We start from the raw sequence: 7910 nt of genomic DNA on the forward strand, positions 1-7910 counted from the left end.
GTCTCCTCCTGAAGCTGTGGGCTCAGCCACCCTGGTCTACCCCGTGGACGTGGAAGCCTTTCCTCTAGCTGGCCCCAGGCCCCACTTCCTCTCCTTGGACCCACCCCCCAAAATCAAGACCTGCCTCCTCCAAAGGCTCCTTTGCCCTGCTTTCCCCAACCTAGGACGCAGTCTAGTCCTGCACTGCGTTTGCTCATCAGACCTTGACCTCTGCCGCGCGGCCGCTCACATGGATGCCCACATCCCCTTTGTGAAGTACGGTGTGGGGGTTTCCCATGGACCCCCACATCCCCTCTCCCTTGCTGCTGGGGTAGGCACCATTATCCACAATGTAGAGATTCGCAGTTTAGACGAAACACATTGGTTTCATCAAGCGATTTCCTCAGGCAGTTCGTGTGGGAGGTGGAAACCCGAGAAGAAGGTGGGTCTGTGTCCCCGGACGAGGTTTTGGCTCTTTCACACCAAGGTCAGGCCCCAGGTCGCCCCTGCCCTCGCCGACTGCCAGGTGCTAAGGGGCCCTAGTGAGTCCGGGTGGCAACTGTGTGGTCAGTACTTTTGAACTAGGGCCAGGCACGCAGTAGGCGCACCTGTAGCTGCCCATGCACTAGGGGGCAGGCTCCTCTGGGAACCACCCAGATGTTGGCCTCCTCTCCTTCACCCACCCGGCTTCAGAGCTGACCCCGAGGCGCTCAACTTCCCAGGCTCTTCTCCCACGAATGGGCAGACTCCACATTCCAGCTGATTCCCGACCCTTCGTCACGCGCTGGGTCGGGGGCCTTCCGGGGAAGTGGTGGGGGTTGCCGAGGGATGGGGGTGCCAGGGTTCGTGACTTTAAAAACCTGCTCTTCACTTTGAGGAAGGCTTTGGTCCCCAGACACCCCTCTTGTTCCCCTTCATGTATGGTTTAACACGTGATCAGCAGCTGGAAATCACATAAAGATAAATTAATAACCACGACTCAGATGCCTTCCAAGAGAAACAGTTATGATAGGAAAAAAAGGAAAACAGAAGTATGACTCATTTTCTCTGGCTCTCACTACTTCCCATTTTCCTAAAGATAATTACTGTGTTGTTTGCCTTTTAAGTCTTAAAAACAGATAAGGTAAACATTTTCGGGGAGAGGGGGAAAGATTACATTTTTCAAAGGGGGTTGGGGTTTCACTTTTATTGCCACGGGGATCTGGCATCCCCATTTTATTTCTGGGGATGGATTTAAAAAAAAAAAAACAAAACATTATGCAAACGGTTGCTCTGGTGACTCCTCTCCCTCCTGACGGGTTTGAAATGTTCCAGGGAGATGCGTGGGCCCAGAGCACAGGAAACCCCAAGTCCCCTCTGTCCCCAGCACCTGGAGGGCGAAGTCAGGTGCGGCTGAGGAGTGACAGTGAATTCAGAGCCAGGAGGAAATTCACCCTCTGTTCAGGCGCTTCTGCTACAGGGTTAGACTCCATGTGTAACATGTAAGCCATGTATTGCCTTTGGACGGAAGTGTTCTTCTCGGTCTGGAGAGAATTGAGGGCTCTCCCAGTTACCTGGGATCTAGGCTCTGAGCTACTGTCTATATTTTTCTCTGGAAGGAAGCCCCCAGATGTAGACCCAGACCTCACCCAGAATGCCACTGGTGAGCCGTGCCTCCTACCATCGGCCTTCCTTCCTGTCTCCATGGCGGCCGCACCCGGGGACGTTCATCTGGAAGTTGTCCATTGATAATCCCAAAGAGCCTCAGTGGTTGCCATGCCTGGGCTGTGGGTTCCTCCTCAAGTCAGCCTCATGGCTTCCAAGAGGCTGGTCCTCGAAGGAGACGGGAGATGAATGCTCCTCCCTCACCACGACCCCCTCTCCTCTGCTGGTCACCGTGGCCGCTTCTTTGGAGGACAGAAACAAGAGCTGGCAAAGGCAGCTTTAGCCAGCCACATGGCCAAGCAGTAAAGGCAGCGGGTGGGGTGCCCTCACAGCACTCAGAGTCACGCTCGGCTCCTTCACTCAGCAGCAGCTTGTGGGGACGGGCTCTGCTGGGCCCTACCTGAAGCACGGCAAGTGTTTGGGGACTAACGGGTGACCAGCAATTTCCTGAAATAGAAGAAGCCAACACCATTCACTGAACGCTGTTCCATGGGCTTCTCAGGGCCTGAGTCCTTTAATCCCCAAGGCCACCGAGAAGGCCACGAGTTGTGTTACCCATGATTTCCTGCTGAGGAAACTGAGGTGCTGAGGGTTGACCAGAAGTCCCAGGGTGCACCCCCGGTGGTGTCTTCATGGTTCATGGCTTCATGGGTGGTGAATGCAGCTCTGTTTATCCCTGTGGTGACTTCTATGAGCTTTTGTCTGTTTTGCTACATCAGTTGGAAATTTTTAGATTATCTGCACTGAAATTTAAACAAACTGTAGCTACGACTTGCTCAAAAGAAATGAATTACCAGTGGGATTAGAATTAATAGAACTGATTGGGATGGTTAGAGCAGATTGAAAGGCAAAGCTGATTATTCTTTTCAGGGTCTAATCCTTCTCTTTATCTTTACTTCTTCTGTTTCCCCCCCTCGAATTTGGACTTGACATTCTGGCTTCCGTTTATTTTTCCTCCCCTCGGTCCGGGAACAGCAAGAGAGAACAAAGACTAGATGGCGGAAAGACAACGAGGAATGGCCCCAGACATCCTTTCTGTCCTGGAGGAGACACATCTGGTAAAATCCATGAGGCTCCCTGGGCAGTAATGGCCCCTGGTGACCCAGAGATCAAACAAGTCATGGAGATTCCAAGATGGTGTGGGGTGGGTGAAAGGGTGGCAGGAGTCAGGGAAAGCAAGGCCACTTGAAATGGCAGAACAGTGACGTCAGGACCAACCACACTGGCGGCGTACAGACGGGCTTCCTAGGGTGTCTGAGCTTGTCTGCGGTGGGTTAGGTTCCTGCTGTCCTCACCGAGTTGCCTCTAGCCCCCGGCTCTGACCTGCTTGGTGGGCTTCTCCTGTCACTGGTGCACAGGTCTGGGGGAGGTGCAGAGCGGGAGGGTCGGTGCATGATCAGCCGCACATACAACTCCTATGCACATGCCAAAGCCCCATGGTCAGAGTAACCCCTTTCTGCCCCTTCCCTGTGCCAACTGCAACTGCAAAAGCTGGACTTTGGGAATTCCTCCTCCTCAGACATGACACTTGGTGGCTTGAGAGAAATTCTGAATATTTAGCTTTTGTAGATATTGTATCAGAAGACTAGAAACTAATATTCAAACCTCCCCTCCTCCCGCAGAGTCTTTCTGGTGTGGACCAACAGGAACCTCCTGCAATTCTAAACAGAAACTCAGTTTCCTGGAATTTTTAAGTTTATTAAAATTTGGACAAATATAACTTTTTTTGTCCCTCAGAGTTTGAAAAAAAAAAAAAAAGAAAATCTTCAATGATCCATCAAAAAGGCTCAAAAAACTTTGGAAAACTCAAAGAAGTACTAAAATCACTGTTTCGATGCAATCATTACTCAGAGCTCAGAAACCTAAGGATAACATTTTCCACATTTATTAAAATGGATGGGAAAGTTTTTGGCACATGTGTTTTTTTCAGGAAACGATTTTTTTAAAAAGAAATCCTGGTATGATTCTGAGCGCGATTGCACACGCTCTTACATGTTCTGGATCTGTCGCTTATCCATAAAACATGGTGCTGTTCCCCGCTTCTCCCCCGTCCTTAAAGATGTGAATGTCATTGCCGTTTGGAAAGCCCCAGATGACGCACAGGTGCACCTTCGTCGTTAATGCTTTGCGCCCTTGTAACAATCACGAGGGCCTTGTCTTTCCAAGTAGTTTATGTTTCAAGTAAAACGTGGGGTGGGCTGGCTGAGTCTTAAGGGGTGGGGAGGAGTTCCAGAACTGTTCACGCCTTAGCAATAATCCTGCAATATATTAGGAAGAAAGTACAAAAACATATGCTGGGGAGGAGGCAGGGCTCCCCGGCCGGCTCATTCATCACATTTCCAGCCCACACCCCAGGGGATGCTCTGCCGTTGGGTCTTCTCCAAGGCCTCAGCACAACCAAGACATTTTCCCACACTGTTTTGCCTTCTTTCCTTTGGAGCAAAGTCAGCACAGGAAAATTCCCTATTTTTGTCTTTGTGGATCAGATGGCAGGCAGAGGAAATTGACCCGCTCTGGATGGCTTTGGGGTTCATTTGTTTTTAGACAATCAGTTAACACCAGGGGAGAAAAATTGTCCAAAATCACAGAACACGTATGTTTTACTTTGGGGGAGTTTAGACGTTAGGAATTAGATTCCGCCGGGGACCGATAGGAGCGAGTTTCAGGGCACAGGCTGGGGTGGGGGCGTAGCAGTGTTCGGAGGACAGCAGGCTATTCCCAGGTTTAGTGTCTGCTGCATGGCCACTAGTCCGGGTCCTTGGTTCTGACCACACATTCGAGGCTCTGTCACTCGGGTCTGTGAGGGAGCAGCTCTTTTTAGCCAGTCTTTGGGATGATGTGCTAGGACACACGGTATTTATGTGAATAACAACAACACCCTTTTCTTCCTCATTAATTGAAAGCTCTGAAATGAATCACTCTTACGGGAAAAAATGTGGCAACAATTCCAGAGAAACATGAAATCATATTTCATATGCACTCTCTGACTAAATGAAAATTCTTTGAAGAGTGGAAGTGAAAGCGTCACGTACAAGAACATTCTTTGGAAGTGAAAATACTATTTCCTCAAGTGATAAGTGAAGGAGCCAAGGTCACGTCCTCATCCTAGAGCAGATGGTCCGTGGACTCTCCCCTCCTCCAAAGTGTGGTGTAACCTCTGGAGCCAACTTAATCAGGAGATCTTTGTCTCCTTGGTTGAAACACCGGGGTGTTATTAGGTTCACACTTACCTAGGGATTCCCAGGTGGCGCTAGTGATAAAGAACCCATGTGCCAATGCAGGAGACATAAGAGATGTGGGTTCAGTCCCTGGGTCGGGAAGATGCCCTGGAGAGGAGGGCGTGGCAGCACACTGCAGTGTTCTTCCTGGAGAGCCCCACGGACAGAGGAGCCTGGTGGGCTACAGTCCACAGGGTCACAGAGACTCGGACACGACTGAAACACCTTAGCACGCACATTTACCTGTGCTGTACATTACACACAAACACATGCACACATTAAGACTGATGGTTAGGCTTCTCTAGGGCCAGCTCCAAACCCTGTGATAAACTGTGATAAACGCTGACAGTGAAAGAACAATGTAACCAGGACGTTCCCTTCTGTGTCCATGCTTCCCACACGTTTTCCATTTTAAAAATAAAGAAGTCTTGGAGAAAGGCATTAGGATGAGAGCAGCAAATCCATCTAAGTATACAACGAAGTCATTTATTTAAATCCATTTCTTGCTTGACTGAATATAGTTGTAGGATAGTCTTTTTGTTCCGTTTTGACTTCTTTTGTCTTCAAAAGGAGCCATGGATGCTGAGTTCCATGTGCTCTTACACCTTTGAAAATGCCCATCTTGAACAATGTCGAACAGGAAATTCGTGGATGTCATTCTTTGTTCTCTGGCAGTAAGCGTTGCAAAAAAGAAGTAATGCGAAACTCAGCTTCTCCCTGGATGCTGTCCTAACAAAGACTCTTGGGCTTCAAGCAAAGTATTAATAACTCAAAATATTTCAAACAGAAAAGGGCATGCGTTGACTGGATCAGTGACTCCAACTCCGTCTAGGTACAGACGCTCAGTAACACCATGAGTCGAGTCTATGCTCTTTTAAAAAGGGTTTTATTTCCACCTGTGTTGGCTGCATGCTTAGCGCGGCTTCCCATGTGTGTGCGTGCTCAGTCACTTCAGTCATTTCCGACCCTTTGTGACCCCAAAGACCGTAGCCTGCCAGGCGCCTCTGTCCTTGGGTATTCTCCAGGCACGAATACTGGAGTGGGTTGCCATGCCTTCCTCTAGGGGATCTTCCCGACCCAGGGATCGAAGCTGGATCCCCTGTGTCTCCTGCATCAGCAGGCAGGTTCTTCACCACTAGAACCGCCTGGGTCCCAGTGATGACCAGCAGTGAGTCAGCAACTGTCCCAGCAAGAACCCAAATCCAGCGAAAGTCCTGATGCTGAGACTCTGGTCCAGTGTGGCCCACACCTGCTCACCCACACACTGCTGGGTCGTGGATATAACTGGACAAGCTCGGGGCACATGCCTGACCAGAGTCTGCTAAGACGTGTGAACTGAGTGTGAGAGGGGGTGATTCTCCAAATGATACATGTGGCATTACTGCGAGTTTTGTAACCTGAACTCGTGCAGGATTGGTTTGTCATTTATTTCATGAGCTTCCCTGGTAGCTCAGTGGTAAAGAATCTGCCTACAATGCAGGAAACCTGGGTTTGATCCCTGGGTCAGGAAGATCCCCTGGAGAAGAAAATGATAACCCACTCCAGTATTCTTGCCTGAGAAATCCCGTGGACAGAGGATCCTGGCGGGTTACAGTCCATGGTGGTGCCAAGAGTTGGATACAACTGCACAACTGAGTGTGCACATGTTCATTACTATTAACGAGGCAGGGTCACGGTCCTTCACCTTTGTCTGACAATTGTCGTATGTCTAGGTTGTGCCTTGGTTCAGAGTTATTTTAGAGAAACTCCTCCAGTGCCAACTCATCAAGTTCAGCTCAGTCGCTCAGTCGTGTTCGACTCTTTGTGACCCCGTGAACAGCAGCACCCCAGGCCTCCCTGTCCATCACCAACTCCCAGAGCCCACCCAAACCCATGTCCATTGAGTTGGTGATGCCATCCAACCATCTCATTCTCCGTCGTCCCCTTTTCCTCCTGCCCTCAATCTTCCCCAGCATCAGGGTCTTTTCAACTGTCACCTCTTTGCATCAGGTGGCCAAAGTATTGGAGTTTCAGCTTCAACATCAGTCCTTCCAATGAACACCAGGACTGATCTCCTTTAGGATGGACTGGTTGGATCTCCTTGCAGTCCAAGGGACTCTCAAGAGGACTCTCAAGGGACTGCAACTCACCAAAGGGGCCCTGATAAACATGCTGCCAGAAACGTGGGACTACAAAGGCAGGAAGTGCAATTTAAGAGAGGGTGTCACCATATTCTAAACACAGTTTGTGAATCTATCATATACAAAGTTTTAGGAATTTGGAGTTTTATACGGGCTCACTTTGAATTACATATTCTTGAGCAAAAAATGAAGCCCCTAGCAAAACAATACACATTGCCTAACCCCATTATTGAGTTAGACAAGGCTGTGATGTGTGTCTAACTTAATAATGGAGTTAGGCAATGTGTATTGTTTTGCTAGGGGCTTCGTTTTTTGCTCAAGAATACGTAATTCAAAGTGAGCCCATATAAAACTCCAAATTCCTTTAACTTTGTATATGATAGAAAGGCAATGCCAAAGAATGCTCAAACTACCGCACAATAGCACTCATCTCACACGCTAGCAAAGTAATGCTCAAAATTCTCCAAGTCAGGCTTTAGCAATACATGAACTGTGAACTTCCAGATGTTCAAGCTGGTTTCAGAAAAGGCAGAGGAACCAGAGATCAAATTGCCAACATCCGCTGGATCATTGAAAAAGCCAGAGAGTTCCAGAAAAAACATCTATTTCTGCTTTATTGACTATGCCAAAGCTTTTGAATGTGTGGATTACTATAAACTGTGGAAAATTCTGAAAGAGATGGGAATACCAGACCATCTGACCTGCCTCTTGAGAAACCTATATGCAGGTCAAGAAGCAACAGTTAGAAGTGGACATGGAACAACAGACTGGTTCCAAATAGGAAAAGGAGTACGTCAAGGCTGTATATTGTCACCCTGCGTATTTAACTTATATGCAGAGTACATCATGAAAAATGCTGGGTTGGAAGAAGCACAAGCTGGAATCAAGATTGCTGGGAGAAATATCAATAACCTCAGATATGCAGATGACACCACCCTTATGGCAGAAA

The sequence above is a fragment of the Bison bison genome, unplaced genomic scaffold, assembly GCF_000754665.1.
Source record: "Bison bison bison isolate TAMUID 2011002044 unplaced genomic scaffold, Bison_UMD1.0 scf7180017864456, whole genome shotgun sequence".
Classification (NCBI taxonomy): domain Eukaryota; kingdom Metazoa; phylum Chordata; class Mammalia; order Artiodactyla; family Bovidae; genus Bison; species Bison bison.